Genomic DNA, 19,561 nt, shown 5'->3' on the forward strand with positions numbered 1-19,561 from the left:
CCAGCTCGACCGGGTCGTCGCCCTGGCCAACGACACGTGGGCCACGCCGATCCCGGTCGAAGAGCCGGCTGACGAGGCCTCGTTCAAGCCCTCCAAGGAGACCAAGAAAGTGAAGCCGAACCCGGAAGACCCCAGCTGCAGCAAGTGCGTTGTCGTGGGCACCCGCCTCGACAGCAAATAGGAAGGCGAGCTCGTCGACTTCCTCCGTGAGAATCGGGATATCTTTGCATGGACTCCAAAGGACATGCCGGGTATCCCGAGGAAGTACGCCGAGCACAAACTCCACGTCCACAAGGACGCCAAGCCTGTCCGCCAACCCCTACGACGTTTCTCCGAAGAGAAGAGAAGAACCATCAGTGAAGAGGTCGCCAAGCTTTTGGCGGCCGGCTTCATCATGGAAGTGTTTCATCCTGAGTGGCTGGCCAACCCAGTCCTCGTCCTGAAGAAGAACAAGACCTGGCGCATGTGGGTCGACTACACTAGCCTAAACAAGGCCTGCCGCAAGGATCCGTTCGCCCTCCCGCGGATCGACCAAGTCATCGACTCCACTACCGGGTGTGAGCTCCTGTCCTTCCTGGATGCTTACTCCGGCTATCACCAGATCAAGCTGGATCTGGCCGACGCCCTGAAGACGTCCTTCATCACGCCATTTGGGGTGAATTGCTACATCACCATGTCGTTCGGCCTAAAGAATGCCGGCGCCACCTTCCAGCGCTGCATGCAGAAATGCCTGCTGCCGCAACTCGGCCGCAACATCCACGTCTATCTGGACGACATCGTGGTGAAGACCAAGCAGCACCTCATTCTCCTCGACGACCTGAAGGAAACCTTCGCCAACCTGCGTGAGTACAAGGTCAAGCTCAACCCGGAGAAGTGCATTTTCGGCATCCCGGCCGGAAAGCTACTCGGCTTCCTTGTCTCGGAGCGCGGCATTGAGGTAAACTCGGAGAAGATCAAGGCTATCTAGAAATTCACCGGCTGCTTGGCCTCAGTCAGCCGGTTTCTCAGCCGGCTGGACGAGAGGGCCTTGCCCCTGTATCAGCTGATGAAGAAGACGACGCTGTTCGAATAGAACGACCAGGCGGGCGAGGCTTTCCGAGACCTCAAGCGCATGCTCTCCACCGCACCCGTCCTGGCCGCCCCGGCCGAGAAGGAGCCGCTGTTGCTCTACATCGCCGCAACCTCGCGGTCGGTCAGCACGGTGATGGTGGTCGAGCGACCAGAGAAGGGCAAGATCCAAGCCATCCAGCGTCCCGTCTACTACCTGAGCGAGGTGCTCTCCGCCTCCAAGCAGAACTACCCGCACTACCAGAAGATGTGTTACGGCGTGTACTTCACCGCCAAGAAATTAAAGCAGTACTTCCAAGAGCATGTTGTTACCGTGGTCAGCACGGGCCCTCTCGGCGAAATCATCGGGTGCCGGGATGCCTCTGGCCGGATCGCCAAGTGGGCGCTCGAGCTACCCGGCCACACCATCCTCTACGAGCCCCGCACTATGATCAAGTCCCACACTTTGGTCGACTTCCTCGTTGACTGGACCGAGACCCAGTACCTACCGCCGTCGCCGGACTCAATGCACTGGCACATGCACTTCGACGGCTCGAAGATGCACCTCGGCCTGGGGGCCGGCATCGTACTGTCCTCCCCGAAGGGCGACCGGCTCAAGTACGCGCTCCAGATCCACTTCGCCGCCTCCAACAACGTTGCCGAATACGAAGCCCTTGTGCATGGCCTCCGGCTTGTCAAGGAACTCGGCATTCGGCGCATCCTATGCTACGGCGACTCGGACCTCGTGGTGCAGTAGTGCTCCGTCGAGTGGGACGCCCGCGACACCAACATGGCGAGCTACCGCTTCCTCGTTCAGAAATTGTCCGTATTCTTCGCGGGCTGCGAGTTCCTCCACGTCCCACGAAAAATGAGGCGGCCGACATGCTCGCCAAGATCGCCTCGTCTCGGCAATCCATCCCGTCCGGCGTCTCCCTCGAGCACCTACACAAGCCGTCCGTCAAGCCGTCTCTGGATTCCGAGTCCATCTACGTCCCGGACGAGCCGGTCGCGCCTCAACCCGACCCGGGGACTGCCGAACCCTGCCTGGGGATTGCTCAACCCGGCCCGGGCGCCGCAGCCGTTGACCCGGCCGCCATCGTTCCCGACCCGGGGGACTGGGGAACCAGGCTCGGGGGCTGCCGCCCCAGAGCCCGCCATGGTGGCCGTCTTCGCTGTGGTGACGGTGCCGTCATGAGCCCTGCCCATCTCGGAGTTTCTGGAGAACGGGGCCCTCCTCATGGACGAGACCGAAGCCCGGCAAGTGCAGCGCCGGGCGTCCGCCTACAGCAGCATCAACAACAAGCTCGTCAAGCGCAGCTCCACCGGCGTGTTCCAGCGTTGCGTCGAGCAAGACAAGGGCATTGAGATCCTCCTCGACATACACCAGGGTGACTGCGGGCACCACGCCGCCTCGCAGTCCCTGGTGGCCAAGGCTTTCCGCCATGGTTTCTATTGGCCCACGGCCCTCGAAGACGCCGAGTCACTCGTCCTCAAGTGCGAGGGATGCCAGCGCTTCAGCAAGCGCAGCCATCAGCCGGCGTTGGCACTCCGGACCATCCCGATCGCCTGGCCCTTCGCGGTCTGGGGACTCGACATGGTAGGGCCCTTCAAGACCGCTCCAGGCGGCATGACGCATTTGCTGGTGGCGGTGGACAAGTTCACCAAATGGATCGAAGCAAGGCCAATCAAGAAGCTGGACGGGCCAACGGCCGTCCGATTCATCCAGGACATCGCGGTGCGCTACGGCATGCCGAACAGCATCATCACGGACAACAGCACCAATTTCGCCAAGGGTGCAGTCGCGCAGTACTGCTCCGTCTCCGGCATCCACCTCGACCTGGCTTCCGTGGCACACCCGCAGTCCAACGGCCAGGTCGAGCGGGCCAAAGGCCTCATCCTATCCGGCATCAAGCCGCGGCTCATTGAGTCGCTCATCCGTTCACCCGGCAGCTGGCTCGACGAGCTGTCGGTCGTCCTCTGGAGTCTCCGAACAACGCCAAATCGGTCGACCGGGTTCACACCGTTCTTCCTCGTCTACGGAGCAGAAGCCGTCATCCCGACTGACGTCGAGTTCGATTTGCCGCGCGTCACGATGTACACCGAAGCCAAAGCCAAAGAAGCCCGCGAAGACGGCGCCGACCTGCTCGAAGAAGCACGTCTCCTAGCGCTCAGCCACTCAGTCATCTACCAGCTAGGCCCGAGGCACCACCATAGCAAGAAGATCAAGCCCCTCGCTTTTCGGGAGGGAGACCTCGTCCTCCGACTCGTCCAGGAGCAGATCGGCCAACACAAGCTGCCCCCCCCATGGGAGGGCCCCTTCGTAGTCAGCAGGGCCTTGTGCAATCGCAATGCCTACTACCTCATCGACGCCCGCAAGTCAAACAAGCGCAAGAGGGACACCGCCGGCGAAGAAACAACCCGGCCGTGGAACGTGGAACTCCTCCTCCCATTTTATAGTTAGTCGTATGCACGTATGTATCGCTGCCTTTTGTAATCATATGAAAACTATGGGGCCCCCGAACGACGCTCGGGGGCTTCCCTTTTCGACCAAGCTATTGTGTCTCCCGCATTTATGCATTATTTACCTCCTTATCGAACCCGGCCGCCGGTCCGACTCGCTCGACCCGGGGGCTCGGGGGCTGGCCGGCTTGGTCACTACCCGCCGCCTTACTTAGCGGTTCCTGACGTGTCGGGATCGCCGCGGCCTTCCGCTTTGCTCTAAGCCACAGAATCGGCTTCGGCTGTCGGCCGGCAAGCGCGCAAGGCCAGAGCACCAGCACGCCACAAACACTAACTCAAGGACTGCTGGGTTACCCAACCCGGCCACACCGCTTTAAGTTACCGCACGACCGGCTGCTCGCCAACCAGCTTCGCCGGTTTGCCGCCAGCCGGCCCAGTGGGTGTTTCGCTCACACTCAACGTTTACAACGCCTAAGTACTGCGCGCTCCTTTCAGAGGCAAAACCCCTTGTCACGGACCCTAGCCTCGGCCGTCAGACTCGCGGGGGGGGGGGGAGCCCAAAGGGGGAAAAGTCGCAGGAAAACGACTCAACAAACGAAAAGCAGGAGCGCAGGCATCCATGAATTTCATACATACCGCCGGGTTAATCGACCCGGCCCCGTCACTTGTAACACCGCCGCACGACCGGCTGCCCGCCAACCGGCCTCGCCGGATTGCCACCAGCCGGCCCAGTGAATGTTTCACTCGCGCTCAACACTTCGACAGCTCAAGTACTGCGCGCTCCTCTCAAAGGCCGAACTCCTTGTCACGGACCAGGGACTCGGCCGTGAGACTCACGGGGGGAGCCCGAGAGGGGAAAAGCGTAAGAAAAACGGCTCAAAAGACAAAAAGCAAGAGCGCAAACATTCACAAAATTTATACATCACTAGTTCAAATTCAAACAGGCCCAAGGCCAGAATTCACTACACCCGGATACCCCCAGTGGGTGGGTGGACCTGCTACCTAACAGAAACTTTTACTAAGTTAAAAACAGGCAGCCTCAGGCATCCCCCTCGGTGGCCTCCGGGTTCGCCAAGGTGCCGGTGTAGCCCGCGTCGCGGTAGATGTCCGTCTCCTCGGAGCTCCCCTCCGGGTCGTCCAGACGCAGGCCGTAGTCGTCGACAGGCATGACTCCGCCATCTTTCGCCCGCTCCGGCCGGGACTCTTCATGGAAGGCGAACCCGGCGATGTAGCTGGCCCAAGCAGCGATCCGGCCGGCCTCCGCCTGCAGCTGGCTCTCCGAGCTGGCTCGTTGGCCCATCAATGCGTCCAGCGACAGGTCCGGATACTAAGACATCGCAAACCTGAGCACCATCTCGGCGCCAGCACGGGCGGCGGAAACGCGCGAGTCATGGAGCCGATCCGGCCCCGCCTCTAACCACCGTGCCAACCGCGTGAAGCTGTTCGGCGCGACGGAACCCGGCCAGAGGGCCGCCGTCATCGCCGCGCCAGCCTCAGAGAGCCGCCCCATCTGCTCGCTCAAGACTCGCAGATGGGCCTCGGCGGCGGTCACAATCTCCGGGAAGGTCCAGGCCACCCGCAGGTCAGTCCCAGAGCCGACGACCCCCTGCGGGTCGCGCTGGAAACGGACAGCCTCCTCCGCCAGCTGGCGCGTCTCCGAGAAGGCCCCTGTCAAGAAGAAAAGCAAGTCAGAAGAAAGTCACCAAAGACAAAAAGTCCGGGGTCCCAGCCCGGCAAAACCCAAGGAAAGCACTTACTGGAGAAGGACTCTTCCAGGTGATGCGCTTCGAGCAACGTACCACGCCGCTCCAGGGCAAGGGTGCGGTCGCGCTCCTACAACGTCTTCTCCAGATCGGCGACCTTGGCAAGGGCCGCCTTCAACTCGGCGTCCTTGTCATCGGCCTCCTTGTCGGCCTCCTCGTGGCGCCGGGTCTCCTCTGTCGCGGCCACCAGCGCCTTCAGGCGCTCCACCTCGGCCTGGAGCTGACCCTTGTCGTCGGCCAGCTAGCTGCGTTGCTGGTCCACCTCGGCAAGGGCCTGTTGCGCCTCCACAACCTTGGCGGCTTCCGCCTTGAGGCGCTCCACCCCGGCCTCAAGACGACCCTTGTCGCTTGCCAACTGCTCCCGCAGCCGGCTAGCTTCGTCAAGCGCCTGTCGGGCCCTCGTCGCCTCCGCCCCCGCCCTCGCCACATCGGCCCCAAGCCGGCCGGCGTCGGCAATGAGCCAGTCGTAGTGGAAGCCGGCCCGAATCAATCGGGTCCTCCAGGATAGCACCTCGGCTGCAGAAGGAAGATTCAGAAACAAAGTACTACTTTAAGATTCGACCCAACTGCTACGCAGTTGGCCCGAATCTCGGGGGTTACACCCAGTGGGTGTGCTGGCGCGCCCCCACTAAAAAAAGAGCACACAAGGAAAGTACCTGCCGCGGCGCGGAGCTCCTCCTCCTTGGCGACGAGCTGCTCCTTGAGCCGTCGGTGCGTCTCCAGGAGCCGGTTGACGAGGCCGACCCGGTAGGAGTTCAGGTGCTGCAAAGAAGCAACGATCAACGCAAGATAGCAGTTTAAGATTCGACCCAACTGCTATGCAGTTGGCCCGAATCTCGGGGGCTACACCCAGTGGGTGCGCTAGCACCCCCCCCCCCCCCCCCCCGAAGAAGAAGCAGCCAAAAGGAAAAAAACAGAAAGCAAGGGAAACTTACGAACACGGCGCGCTCTAGCTCCCGTGTCTGCTCCACCTTGGCCTGGGCGAAGGCCTGGATCCGGTCCATCCACCCTCGCAGGCACCGGGTCACGGCGTCCATCACTGCCTCCTCCTGGGTCAGAGGCCCGAAGAAGACCTCGCTGGCCCTGCTCCGTGCCGACTGCGAACCGGAGGCCCGGTGACCTCCTGGCCTGAGCACCAGGGAGTGTTCTCCGCTGACCGCCTCCCCCGCGGCCGGCGCCTTCTCCAGCGCCCCCTCCGGCGCCGACGCCGGTTCGGTGGCCAGAGTGGCCTGCGGCTCCACCGCCCGCGGCGCCTCGCTCGTCGGCGCCTGAGGCGCCCCCTCCGGCGCCATCCGCGGCGCCTCCTTCGAGGCTGCGTCACCACCGCCTCCGTAGGCCCCCGCCCGCTCGACCGCGTCTGTCCGCGGTGGGGTGTCGTCCCCAACAACCACGACCTCCCGGTCGAGGTCCGTCACATCCACACGTCCGCCTTGGTCGTGCTCCCCGTCCGACGACGGCACGAAGACCGTCGCCGCCGCCACCGTCCCCGCCGGGTCCTCGCCGGCTCGCGCCCACGCCGCCGCAGCGCTAACCCAGGCTTGGGTCGACGCCGCCTCCAACTCCGCCTCGGCCCGGTTCCGTTCCCGCCAGGCCAGGGCTTCGGTGTCGGCCAGGTCCAGAACGAGATCCGGATCCACCCGCTCCTCCTCCTCGACCCAGTCGACAGTGCCGGCCCGGCTCCTCCAGAATGCGGCGCTCTCGTTGGACGCGGCATCCACCGCCGCCAGCGCCAACAAGATCGGCGACCTGAAGCACAAGACAGAATGAATACGCTAGAGCCAAGCAGAGCCGCTCGGCCACTCGGTTCAAGCAAGAAGAGAACTCGCCCCGGCACCACCAGAATGGCGGGCCTCACCGCCCGGTCCTGCGGAGCGCCGCGCCTCCTCTTGGCGGCCGGGTCCGCCGCGCGCTTCACGGCCGGGGCCCGCGGCGCGACATTGTCCTTCCCGTGCGGGCGGCTTGCCGCCGGCTCCCCTCGTGACAACCCGGCTCCGGCCGCGCCACCGCCTCCTCCACCCGGCGCCACTACGACAGCAACACATGTCAGCATCTCGAGGTCATCCCGCAACCGGCGACTCAAGAAGCGAAGACAAACTTACCCGCCCGACGCCCTGCGCCCGCGTCAGCGGTCGACCCCTCCCCTCCGCTGTGGGCCTCGGGCTCCTCCGAGCCAACGCGCACTACCTGCGTCCGCGCCCAGTCATAAGGATGCCAGATGGCATTCAGAAGCACCTCCCGCGTCGCGTCAGGGCGAATGAGAAGATGGGCAGCAGCAAAGTACGAAGACCAAGGACTCACCATCGATGCCGGGTTCGCATGGCTGTACGGGGGTTTCCCGAACTCCCAGTTGTCCCGCAGGTTGGCTTTGGAGATGTCGTTGACCCGGCAAGCGAACTGGTCCGCCCCCAGCCGCAAGTTCGCCATGCTGTTGGGGTCCTGAAGGCCGGTCATCTGACCGATGAGGTGGTTGCGCTGCTGCAGCAGCACACGGCGGACGATGAAAGCGGTGATGAGGTCGGTGCCGGTGAGCCCTTCCCGCTCCTTCATCACCGACACCCGCTCGCACAGGTTGAGCACCTCCTGCGATGGATGCTTGGGGTAGTAGCCCCAATTCTGCTTCTCCCTCGATGGCGAGTTGACGAAGGGCAGCAAGTCGATGCGGTCCGCGCCGAGGTTGCGGACGTAGAAGAAGGAATTCCGCCATTTCTTGGCAGAATCATCCAGCGGCATCTTAGAGCAGTCAGCGCCCGACCGCTTGGAGATGACGGCGGCCCCGCACTCGGACATCTCCTCGGCCCTCGGCCCCTGCTGCTTCAAGGAGAAGAAGCGCACCCAGAGGTCGATCGAAGGCTCGACCCCCAGGTACCCCTCGCAGAGGGTGACAAAGCCCGAAAGCTGCATGATGTCGCCGGCGCCAAGATGATGGGGCTGGAGCCTGAAGAACTCTAGGAAATCACGGAAGAAAGTGCTCACGGGAAGCCCGAGCCCGCGCTTGAAGTGCGGGAAGAAGACCACGCACTCCGTGCCCTCGGGTCGCGGCTCCCGCTCGCCCTGCGGCAAGCGCACGACAACCTCCGTCGCCCCCGACAGGCGCCTAGTGGTGCGATGGTAGGCGATGTCGTCCAGGGTGACGGTCGAGCCCATCCACGAGCCCGACGACAACGCCATCGACAAAGGTGCGAAAGAGAGAAGGAAGAGGATGACGATGAAGCTCTGCTCAAGGCGGCGGGCGTCGCAGCGCGCGGCGGTTGCAAGAAGCAGAGGGAGCAAGAAGAAGGTAGGGGGCGCGAGCGAGAATGATTTCCGCCGCCCCCTCCTCGCCCCAATTTATAAGCCACGGTTTGAAACATGGGGGAGTGGGATCATTTGCACTAGCCTTTCCCACTTCCCCGCAATAACTGCGCACGTACGTGCGCAATAACTGCCTTGAGAATGGCAACCGACTTGCGGACGCCGCAATAAATCTGTGCGCGTGGGCCGAGGGCACGCGGCCACGGCCCCCAGCGTGTCGCACTGTCCCGTCGTGCGCGTGGCCTGTCAGGCCCCTCCGGCTTCTGGGCGCCACGTGGCGCCCGCGCGAAGTCCAAAAGTTTGCCTCAAGATTCGACGGATTCTTCGGTTTCTAGCCCCTTCCGAGGTGCCGCGATCCGGCTTCCGGAAGCCGGCACATAGTGGGTGTTGCCGGACCCGGGGTCACAAAATTCGCCTCCTCAAAGGGGGAAACTGCGAAGGCCCTCCCATCCGAAGATGGCGGACCTTCACAGCTTCGGGGACTACTGCCGGGGGGATGAACCCCGGGCAGGCAACGAAACCCGGATCATTTTGAAAAAACGACGGGGCCAACATCGCCCCTCAAGCCGGCCCGTGCTTGGCCGGGTCGCCCGACGCGACCCAAGCTCCTGACCCGGCCAAACTCCTCCAACCCGCGACTCCTCGACTCGGTCCAGCAACCAGCTCAAGATGCCGACCCGGCACACCAAGACTTCTCCAACAAGCCAGCTCCACCCTTGGCGGTTCCTCAACCGGCCGCGGGTCAGCTCCCGTCCCATCCCAGTCCGTACGATGGGATGAGTCTCCACACCGATGACCGAGGCAACAGTGCCCCCGCCCATGCCTCTGGTCAGCAGGGCATGGCAACAGTGCCCACCTACCCGCTGACCCAGGGCCGGCGTGGCAACAGTGCAACCCACCACTGCAATGACCCAGCAAGCGGCGACCTGATGGAGCGCCACTATAGCCGACTCAACCCGGCCACTCCCTGATGATCGACAAGACGACCAACAGTGCCCCCGTACCCGACGGGCCCCGCGCCCGGAGAACCCGGCGAGCCCTGGCCCCCGGCGGGTCCCAGCGTCGGCTTCCCAGACAATGAAAACTCGGCCCCACGGCCTTGTAACATTACCATTGTACCCCTGTGGGGGTTGACCTATAAACCCCCCCGGAGCCCTCATGCAGACGGGCGATCGAACACAGAGAAACCAGAAACCAGTCATCCACTCACGTAGCAAGCCACACTTGAGGAGAGGGAGTAGCCTAAGCCTTGGCCTGCCTTCCTTCTTCCTCCATACAGCTCTAGGAGCAACTCTGTACTGTTACACATCAACTACTCTCGGCAGGACTAGGGGTCTTATCTCTCCGGAGAGCCCCGAACCTAGGTATGTCTTGCGTCCCACGCTCGCTCATACCGACCTCGCCTCTCGAGCCCACCAGTGCCCTCGAGCCTCCTCCTATCTTCAGCCATCCCATGGCATCTGCCGTGCTCCCACCATGATAGCGCCCTTGGCGAAGTTGGTGCCGTTGTCCGTGATGATGTTGTTCGGGACGCCGTAGCGCACCGTGATATCCTTGATGAACCAGACTGTTGTTGGCCGTCCAGCTTCTTGATTGGCTGCGCTTCGATCCACTTGGTGAACTTTTCCACTGCCACCAGTAAATGCGTCATGCCGCCTCGAGCGGTCTTGAAGGGTCCTACCATGTCGAGTCCCCAGACCGCAAAGGGCCAGGTGATTGGGATGGTTCGGAGTGCTGATGTCGGCTGGTGGCTGCGCTTGCTAAAGCGTTGGCATCCCTCACACTTGAGGACGAGCGACTCGGTGTCTTGGAGGGCCGTGGGCCAGTAGAAACCATGGCGGAAAGCCTTGGCCACCAGGGATCTCGAGGCAGCATGGTGCCCGCACTCGCCCTAATGTATGTCGAGGCGGATCTCAATGCCCTTGTCTTGTTCGACACAACGCTGAAAAATGCCGGCCGGGCTGCGCTTGACGAGCTCGTTGTTGATGATGCTGTAGGTAGACGCCCGGCGCTGCACTGCCGGGCTTTGGTCTCGTCCATGGGGAGAACCCCGTTCTCCAGGAACTCTGAGATGGGCAGGGCCCACGACGGGGCCGTCACCACCGCGAAGACGGCCACCATGGCGGGTTCTTGGGCAGCAGCCCCTGAGCCGGAGGCGGCAGCCCCCGGGTCGGGAACGACGACGGCCGGGTCAAGGATGACGGCGGCCGGGTCGAGGGCGGCAGCCCCTGAGCCTGATTGGGCGGCTCCCGGGCCGGGTTTGGCAGTCCCCGGGCTGGGTGGAGGCGCGGCCGGGTCGTCCGGGACAAAGATGGACTCGGAGTCTGGAGATGACTTGACGGAGGGCTTGTGTAGGTGCTCGAGGGAGAAGCCAAACGGGATGGATTGCCGGGATGAGCCAATCTTGGCTAGCGTGTCAGTGGTTTCATTTTCCACACGCGGGACGTGGAGGAACACGCAGCCGTCGAAGAAGCCGGACAGCTGCTGGGCGAGGAAGCGGTAGCTTGCCATGTTGGAGTCGCGGGAGTCCCACTCGCCGGAGCACTGTTGTATCACCAAATCCGAGTCACCGTAGCACAGGGTGCGCCGGATGCCGAGTTCCTTGGCAAGCCGGAGGCCATGCATAAGGGCTTCATACTCGGCGATGTTGTTGGAGGCGGCGAAGTGGATCTGGAGCACGTACTGGAGCCGGTCGCCCTTCAGGGAAGATAGCACGATGTCGGCCCCCAGGCCGAGGCACATCTTGGAGCCGTCGAATCCGGCGGCGGCGGCAGGTACTGGGTCTCGGTCTAGTCGATGAGGAAGTCGGCCAGAGCCTGGGACTTGATCGTAGTGCGGGGCTCGTAGAGGATGGTGTGGCCGGCTAGCTCGATCGCCCACTTGGCAACCCGGCCAGAGGCATCCTGGCAGCCAATGATCTCACCGATAGGAGCCGTGCTGACCACGGTGATAACATGCTCTTGGAAATACTACTTCAACTTCTTGGCGGTAAAGTACACGCCGTAACACATCTTCTGGTAGTGCGGGTAGTTCTGCTTGGAGGTGGAAAGCACCTCGCTCAGGTAGTAGACCGGGCGCTGGACGGCTTGGATCTTGCCCTTCTCTGGTCACTCGACCACCAACACCGTGCTGACCGACCGCGAGGTGGCGGCAATGTAGAGCAACAGCGGCTCCTTTTCGGCCGGTGCGGCCAGGACGGGTGCGGTGGAGAGCATGCCCTTGAGATCCCGGAAGGCTTTGTCCGCCTGGTCATTCCACTCGCACGGCGTCGTCTTCCTCATCAGCTGATATAGGGGCAAGGCCCTCTCGCCCAGCCGGCTGAGAAACCGGCTGACCGAGGCCAAGCAGCCGGTGAATTTCTGGACATCGCGCAGCCGAGCCGGCTGGCGCATGCGCTCGATGGCCTTGATCTTCTCCGGGTTCGCCTCAATGCCGCGCTCCGAGACGAGGAAGCCGGGTAGCTTTCCGGCCGGCACGCCGAAAACGCATTTCTCCGGGTTGAGCTTGAACTGGTACTCGCCCAGGTTGGCGAAGGTTTCCTTCAGGTCGTCGAGGAGCGTGAGGTGCTGCTTGGTCTTCACCACGATGTCGTCCACGTAAACATGGATGTTGTGGCTGAGTTGCGCCAACAGGCATTTCTGCATGCAGCGCTGGAATGTGGCGCCGGCGTTCTTCAGGCCGAACGACATGGTGATGTAGCAATACGCCCCGAAGGGCGTGATGAAGGACGTCTTCAAGGCGTCGGCCGGGTCCAGCTTTATCTGGTGATAGCCGGAGTAAGCATCCAGGAAGGACAAGAGCTCACAGTTGACAGTCGAGTCGATGACTTGATCGATCTGTGGGAGGGCAAATGGATCCTTGGGGCAGGCCTTGTTCAGGCTGGTGTAGTCGATGCACATGCGCTAGGTCTTGTTCTTCTTCAGGACGAGGACTGGGTGGGCCAGCCACTCGGGGTAGAACACTTCCATGTTGAAGTCGGCCGCCAAAAGCTTGGCGACCTCTTCGCCGATGGTTCTTCTCTTCTCCTCGGAGAAACGTTGTAGGGATTGGCGGACAGGCTTGGCGTCCTTGCGGACGTGGAGTTTGTGCTCGGCATACTTCCTCGGAATACCCGGCATGTCCTTTGGGGTCCATGCGAAGATATCCCGATTCTCACGGAGGAAGTCGACGAGCTCGCCTTCCTATTTGCTGTCGAGGCGGGTGCCCACGACAATGTACTTGCTGCAGCTGGGGTCTTCCGGGTTCAGCTTGACCTTCTTGGTCTCCTTGGAGGGCTAGAACGAGGCCTCGTCGGCCGGCTCCTTGGCCGAAGCCGGTACGGCCGGTATCTCGTTGGCCAGCGCGATGATCCGGTCGAGCTGGCACCGCTCCTCGGCTATGACCAGTGACTCGGCCAGTCGGGCGCCGTCTCGGGTGCACTCCGGGGACTTGCGGTAGTCGCCGGTGATGGTGATGAGGCCCTTCGGACCCAACAGCTTCATCTTCAGATATGGCATAGTGGGGGACCGCCATGAACTTGGCGAGTGCGGGCCGGCCCAGCAGCGCATGATACGCACTGGACAGATCCACCACCTCGAACCAGAGCAGCTCGCGTCGGAAGTGGTCATTGGTGCCGAATAGGACGTCGAGCCGGATCCGGCCGATCGGGGAGCAGGAGAGGCCGGGAACGATGCCGTTGAAGATCGTCTGAGTCGGCTCCAGGTCTTTGGCCTCGAGGCCGAGCTTGGTCATGGTGTCGCGGTAGAGGATGTTGATGCTGCTGCCGCCGTCGATGAGGACCCGGGAGAACTTGCACGTGCGCCGAGGCACGACAATGATGAGGTTAAGGACGAGGGCGTAGCCACCCGGGTTCGACATGACGGCCGGGTGGTCTTCCCGGGTCCAGGTGACCGGGCGCTCCGACCAGTGCATGTACTCCGGCTTGGCCAGGACGACGGTGTTCACCTCCTGCCGAAGCAGGCGCTCGCTACGCTTGTCGTCACCGAGGCTGGTGAAGACGACGTAGGTCGCGTTCTGGTCGGGGTAGACGTTGTCGCGCATCACGCCGCCTGCCGGAGGCGGAGGAGGAAGGGGAGGAGGCAGCTGCCCCGCTCCCGAAGCCGGAGCCGAAGCGTGTGCGTGGACGGCCTCGCGCCACTGTGGTGCTTGCAGGGAGCGTCGATCATCTCCTCGAATCTCATGGCGGGTTGCCATGTCGTCTTGCCGGTTTGTCGGTGTTTGGCGGCCGGCTCGGCCGCGGGTGCCTGTTCGGCAGCTGCGACGAGCCGGTTGTCGTAGCGCTAGGCCGGCTGGTCGGCCTTGTGCTTGTTGTTCTGTTGCCGGCTGCCTTCGCCGGGCGGCTAGGGAGGGGGAACCGGCTTTGCCTTACCGACTTCGTCCAGCGCCACTTGGATCTTCATGGCGGTGTCAGCGTTGGCGTACTTGTCCGCCGTCACCATGAGCACGGCCATGATGGCCGGCTCGGAGCGCAAGAGTTTGTGCTTGAGGAGGGTGCCGTCTCGGCACCCGCTGACGAAGTATTGGATGGTCTGGACTTCGTGGACGCCCTCGCAGCTATTCCGGAGCTCGGTCCAGCGCGCGAGGTACTCACGACCGGTCTCCGTGGGCCCCTGCACGCACATGGCGAGCTGGCTAGGGCGTCCGGGTCACTTGTAGGTGCCGGTGAAGTTGCGTACGAAGGCCTACTCGAAGTCGACCCACACGTTGATGCTGCCAACCGGCAGGCTGTTCAACCACGTGTGGGCCGAACCCTGGAGCATGAGTGGAGTGTAGCGTATGGCGAGACGGCGGTCGATGCCAGCGATGCCGATGGCGGTGGTGTAGTCGATGAGCCAGTCCTCCGTCTTGACGGTGCCATTGTACTTGGGGGTGTCGCGGGGGAGCGTGAACCCTTTGTGGAAGGGCCCGTCCCGGATGCGCGGGCCGAAGCACGCCGGCCCGACGGCGTTGTTCTCCTCCAGCTCCAGGGAGAGGGCAAGCTGGTCGAGGCGGTGGCGAGCGTCGGGGTCGTCGATGGCGCGCGGGCCCAGCCGGTTGACGACCGCGCCGCGGGGGGCTGGGTCGGCTGAAACCAGACGATGGCCGGGTTGCGGGGGAGGATCACGCCGGCGCCGGTCTTCCGGGGTCGGCTCATCGCCCAAGCCGCCGGCAGTCGCCGGAGCGCGGTTGCGCCGGGTCCGGGTGCGGCCGGAATGCGCTTCGCCGGGTGGCGAAGACGTCGTGTTCTGCTGGTCCTCGGGACCGTTGGTGTGGATGGAGTTGGATCCCGCCGGCTTGGCGAGTTGGTTGAGGCGGCCTTGCTGCGCATTAGCCGCGTCGAGGAGGTCGTTCACCCGCTTCAGGTGGTCCTTCAGCTCCTCGCCTACGAGCTGATCTAGGCCAATTACGGCCGGCTGGGCGGCACACATATTCTTCACGGGGGTCTTGTAAACGGGAGGGATTGCGCCGAGGGCGTGGCCGATTGCGCCGTCCCGGGCCCGCATGTCGGCGACCCGGCTTGGCTCGGCCGCGGCAGGCATGAAGCCGTAGGCGGCATTGTGCTCCAGCTGAGCGGAGTCCAGGTGGCGCTGCGTGGCAGCGAGCATCTCGGACAGGTCCAGCAGGCGCTGGCGGTCTTCCTCGAGCCGAGTCCGGGTCTCGCTGATGTTGGAGGCGTCGATGTCGGTGGTGATGGGGACGCGAAGGCTCTGCATCATGACGCGCAATGGGTTGAGCGAGTTGGCGCGACCCGCTGCGGCCCTAGCTTCGGTGGCCTTCCTCGCCGTGCTAGACGAAGAAGAAGCACTGGTGTCGGTGACGAACACCTCCACGCAGAGGTCCATCGCCCCGGCGGGAGCGCCGTCGCTGAGGGAGATGGGGGAGCCGGAGATGTCAAGTACCTCGCTGGGGTACTCATAGGCCGCGGGCGCATCTGAGATGCGGAGCGCGGTGAAGGAGGCGGCGAGCGTGTCGATGACGTCGTCCGCCAGCGTGACGGGCTCGTCGGAGTCGGAGAGGGGCCCCGTCTGGAACATGGCTCCGGCCGGGATCTCGAGCTGCCCCACGGTGGGCGCCAACTGTCGTGGTGGGCGCACGACAGATGCCAAGGGATGGCTAAAGAGAGGAGGAGGCTCGAGGGCACTGGTGGGCTCTAGAGGGGAGGTCGGCATGAGCGAGCGAGGGACGCAAGACATACCAAGGTTCGGGGCTCTCCAGAGAGATAACACCCCTAGTCCTGCCGAATGTGGTTTATATGTAACAATACAGAGTTCCTCCTAGAGGTGTATGGAGGAAGAAGGCGGGCAGGCCAAGGCTTAGGCTGCTCCCTCTCGTGGTGTGTGGCTAGTCTAGTCGATCTTGTGTCCGCGTGTGTGAGTTTAGAGTTGCCCGTATGCATGAGGGCTCCTGGGGGGTTTATAGGTCAACCCCCCAGGGATAGAATGGTAATGTTACAAGGCCGTGGGGCCTGGTTGTCATTGTCCGGAAAGCCGGTGCTGGGACCGCCGGGTGTCAGGGCTCGCCGGGTTCTCCGGGCGCGGGCCCCGTGCGCCAGGGGGCACTATTAGCCGTCTTGTCGATCGTCACGCAGTGGCCGGGTCGAGTCCGTCAGGTCGCCGCTTGCTGGCGTCAGCAGTGACGTCGGGTGCTCTGTAGCCACGCCAGCCCTGGTCAGCAGGGTAGGTGGGACACTGTTGCCACGCCTCGGCTGGCCAGAGGAGTTGGTGGGGCACTGTTGCCCTGCTCACCCTTGGATGGAGACTCGTCCCATCGTACGACTGGGATGGGACGGGACCTGACCCGTGGCCGGGTTGAGGAACACGCCAAGGGGGAGCTAGCTTATTGGAGAAGTCTTGGTCGTGCCGGGTTCGGTCGTCTCGCGCCTGCCGTTGGGGCCGGGTTGAGGAGCCTGGCCGGGTTGAGCAACCCAGCCAAGTGCAAGCCGGATTGAGGGGCGTTGCTGGCCCCGATATTTTTGAAAAGGATCCGGGTTCCGCTGCCTTCCCGGGGTTCATCCCCCCGACACCCAATTATAACTTGCCATCTGGCAGGTGTAACATTACTCTTCAGACAACGGTTTTTGTTGTAACATTACAAGGAATCATCCAGAGCCATTGGATTAAGATCCAACCACTGCCACGTCTTCTTCCACCTCTGTATAGCGTTGTTCTCGTGTCGCCCACAACCTCCAGCATAACCGGCTACCTCTGCCACCTACTCCTGGTTGTGTTGTTCTATACGCCTTGCCCCCCCCCCCCCCCCCCCCCCCCCCCCCCGGTGAAACCCCGACACGATTCTGTTGGCGGTAACCGCCTCGCAGCCGAACCCATCAAATCTTCAACTTGCCACAGTTGACGAAACCACACCTTCACCGCCTCCCGCCCGTTCTCAGCTCGCACTCACCGTGGAGGCGGTGTGCAGCCGCAGGCCTCCTCATATCCTGCTCGCGGTCGCGCTTTCCACTCTCCGGGAATTGACCAATGCGAAGAAGGTGCATGAACAATAGCAAATGCAGAGAACAAAAGACCGCACGTCTCGGATATGTAAAATACGGGCGTATTTTTCGACAAAATGACATGTTAAGTACACCACACGATGTGATACTTTTAATTCTGATTAATTTGATCTCACATGTACAAGGACATGGCTGGAGATGAAACTTAATCCACATAGGCTTTTTTGCTTTTCGTTGCGATGCCTATTCTCCTACACGACTACACAGGAAAAATTAGAGCTTTGATACACCTACGTAAAGGTTAGCTACAAAATTTGCATATGTGGTGATGCGGGCTTGTTTGATTGGATAGCACAGAACGGCCCCGCCCTGAATTTCAGGGGTGAAGATTAGTGGGGATTAGGGAAGGGATGGCTTTCATAAGTGATTTATGTAATATAAGTTCGTATGTGTAGCATTTTTTGAACAGTTTGTCTAATTCATATGTAGATGTTTTTTAAGGATGTCACATCTAAGCTCCCACATATATATAATGCACAACAAGAAACAAAAAAATAGAAAAAAAAGATCACAAACAGAGTGGATATCAGTTTAGATGTGACGCAACTATATCACATTTAAATGTGTCCTAGACAGATCTTTTTTGAAACAATATAGCTGGTGCCCACATATATGGATATGTGATGCTATATCACATGAACAAATGATAGTGCCAATTCCAGATGGTGGCCATGGATTGCAAAGGATCCAAGAACATTATCGTACTGGTGGCAACAAACATGGATCGGATAAATGCATGTGCATGCATGCACGCGTACAAAATTTATTGATTCTGTACGTGCATGGGCCAAGGCCAGTACGTTTTGTTGTGCTACTCCAGGGCAGTGTCACGAGCTGTCTCTGACAAATCACGGCAGCACCAACCTTTATTTCTGCAACTTTTTCCTTGTGTTGCAATGGTTTGAATGTCGGGCAGATCATGCATGATAGTGTTGTTTGCCCTTTCGATGAACCATCTTATCTCTTCTCCAATGAGTGGACCTCCCGCGCCGTAGCTTTGTCAAAACCCTATCTAGCACGGCCGGTCATCTCCTTTGCGTAGCAATTCTGTTGACATGGTTTTACGTGAGAAACAAAAGTGTGGAACCACATCAAACACATTAATCGTGCGGGCGAAGGGCGGCCAACCAGCATGGCTACGTGGCGCATGGTCGTTGGCCGTGGCGAAAAACTTTTTGATTTTTTGGATGATAAAAGCGAGAGTTTTTCTTTTCCTTTTGATAGTTGGAAGATGGAAGTAAGACCTTTTTCCGTTTTCTTTTTGATAATTTTTTAGGCTTCTCTTTTTTCTTTTTGAGATGGACATGATGTTCAGATGTTGCGGGTTTTTATTTTATTTTGAGATGAAAGCGAGTTTTTTTTCTTTAAGTAGGAGAAATACGCGCACAACTTCCTCTCAAGAGGCACGCAATGATGGGCCCCAATCACTACTGATGAGTGAAGACGTCGACGAGGTATGATACCTCGACACATCGAGCCATATGACGGATTGACGGACGACACTGCAGCGTTGGTAGAGCTAAACCTCCAGGAGGTGTTCAACACCGTCGTCAAGTTCGGCGACAACTCGATCGTGGGGATTAAGGGGTGTGGCGTTATCCTGTTCGCCCCGACGGGGCGGGAATATGTGTCTTGATCCCATGGCTCAAGAGCAACATTGTTGGTATCAGGCACCGAGTGTGAATATCTATTGATCCAGGGTCCTCGGTGTTTTCCCTTGTTCGAACTGAGCCAGTCAACAATGACTGGACCAGGAAGAGGGGGGGGGGAGTGGAAAGCTTCTCCGTGTAAACATACGCCAAGGTTAGTGACGTTTTAGAAAAGAGCCGGATCATGAAATACTCTATAAGTACAGTTAATGTGTGTTAACTTCATTAAAAGGTCAAAATAGTGAATTTGGCCCCAAGGAGGCAAGGGCGGCTACATGACTCTCCATAGCTACCAACGCAAGCACCTTGCCAACTTGTCAAGCCGGTGCGCTATCAGTGACAACGCACGCCAGTGACAAGGCTTAGCGGTTGGCACGCCGTCCACCGTCGGTACTATTTCTTCCTCTTCGGTAGCATGCCAGCACCAAGAAGCACCTTTGGCTTTCATGTGTGTATATATATTTGATATGAAAAAAATAATTTAGTAATTGTAAAAAGTCAAAGAATTATGAAACATTTCGAGAAACAAACTTGATCTTCTTGTACTCGTAGAAACAGATTCACCAAGGATTTACTTTCATGGCATTCTGGGTTGACAATAACAAGTTGTTATTCACACTCTTTGTCCTGGAAATTTTCTTTGTTTTGCCCGAATTCGATGGGAGCTTTTTCTTGGAGAAACTTTTTGTACAAATACAACATAAGGTCAAGTTTGTTTCAGAAAAAGTTTCAGTTTTTTTACTTTCTTTTGGAATTAATGTTTTTTTCTCATATCAGATGCATATACAATCGAGAACCAAAGGTTAGTTTCCATGCCGGCACGCCCTACTTGTCAAAAGAAACTGTGGAGTTAAGATTTG

Source organism: Triticum aestivum, chromosome 1D, assembly GCF_018294505.1.
Source record: "Triticum aestivum cultivar Chinese Spring chromosome 1D, IWGSC CS RefSeq v2.1, whole genome shotgun sequence".
NCBI classification, from domain to species: Eukaryota; Viridiplantae; Streptophyta; class Magnoliopsida; order Poales; family Poaceae; genus Triticum; species Triticum aestivum.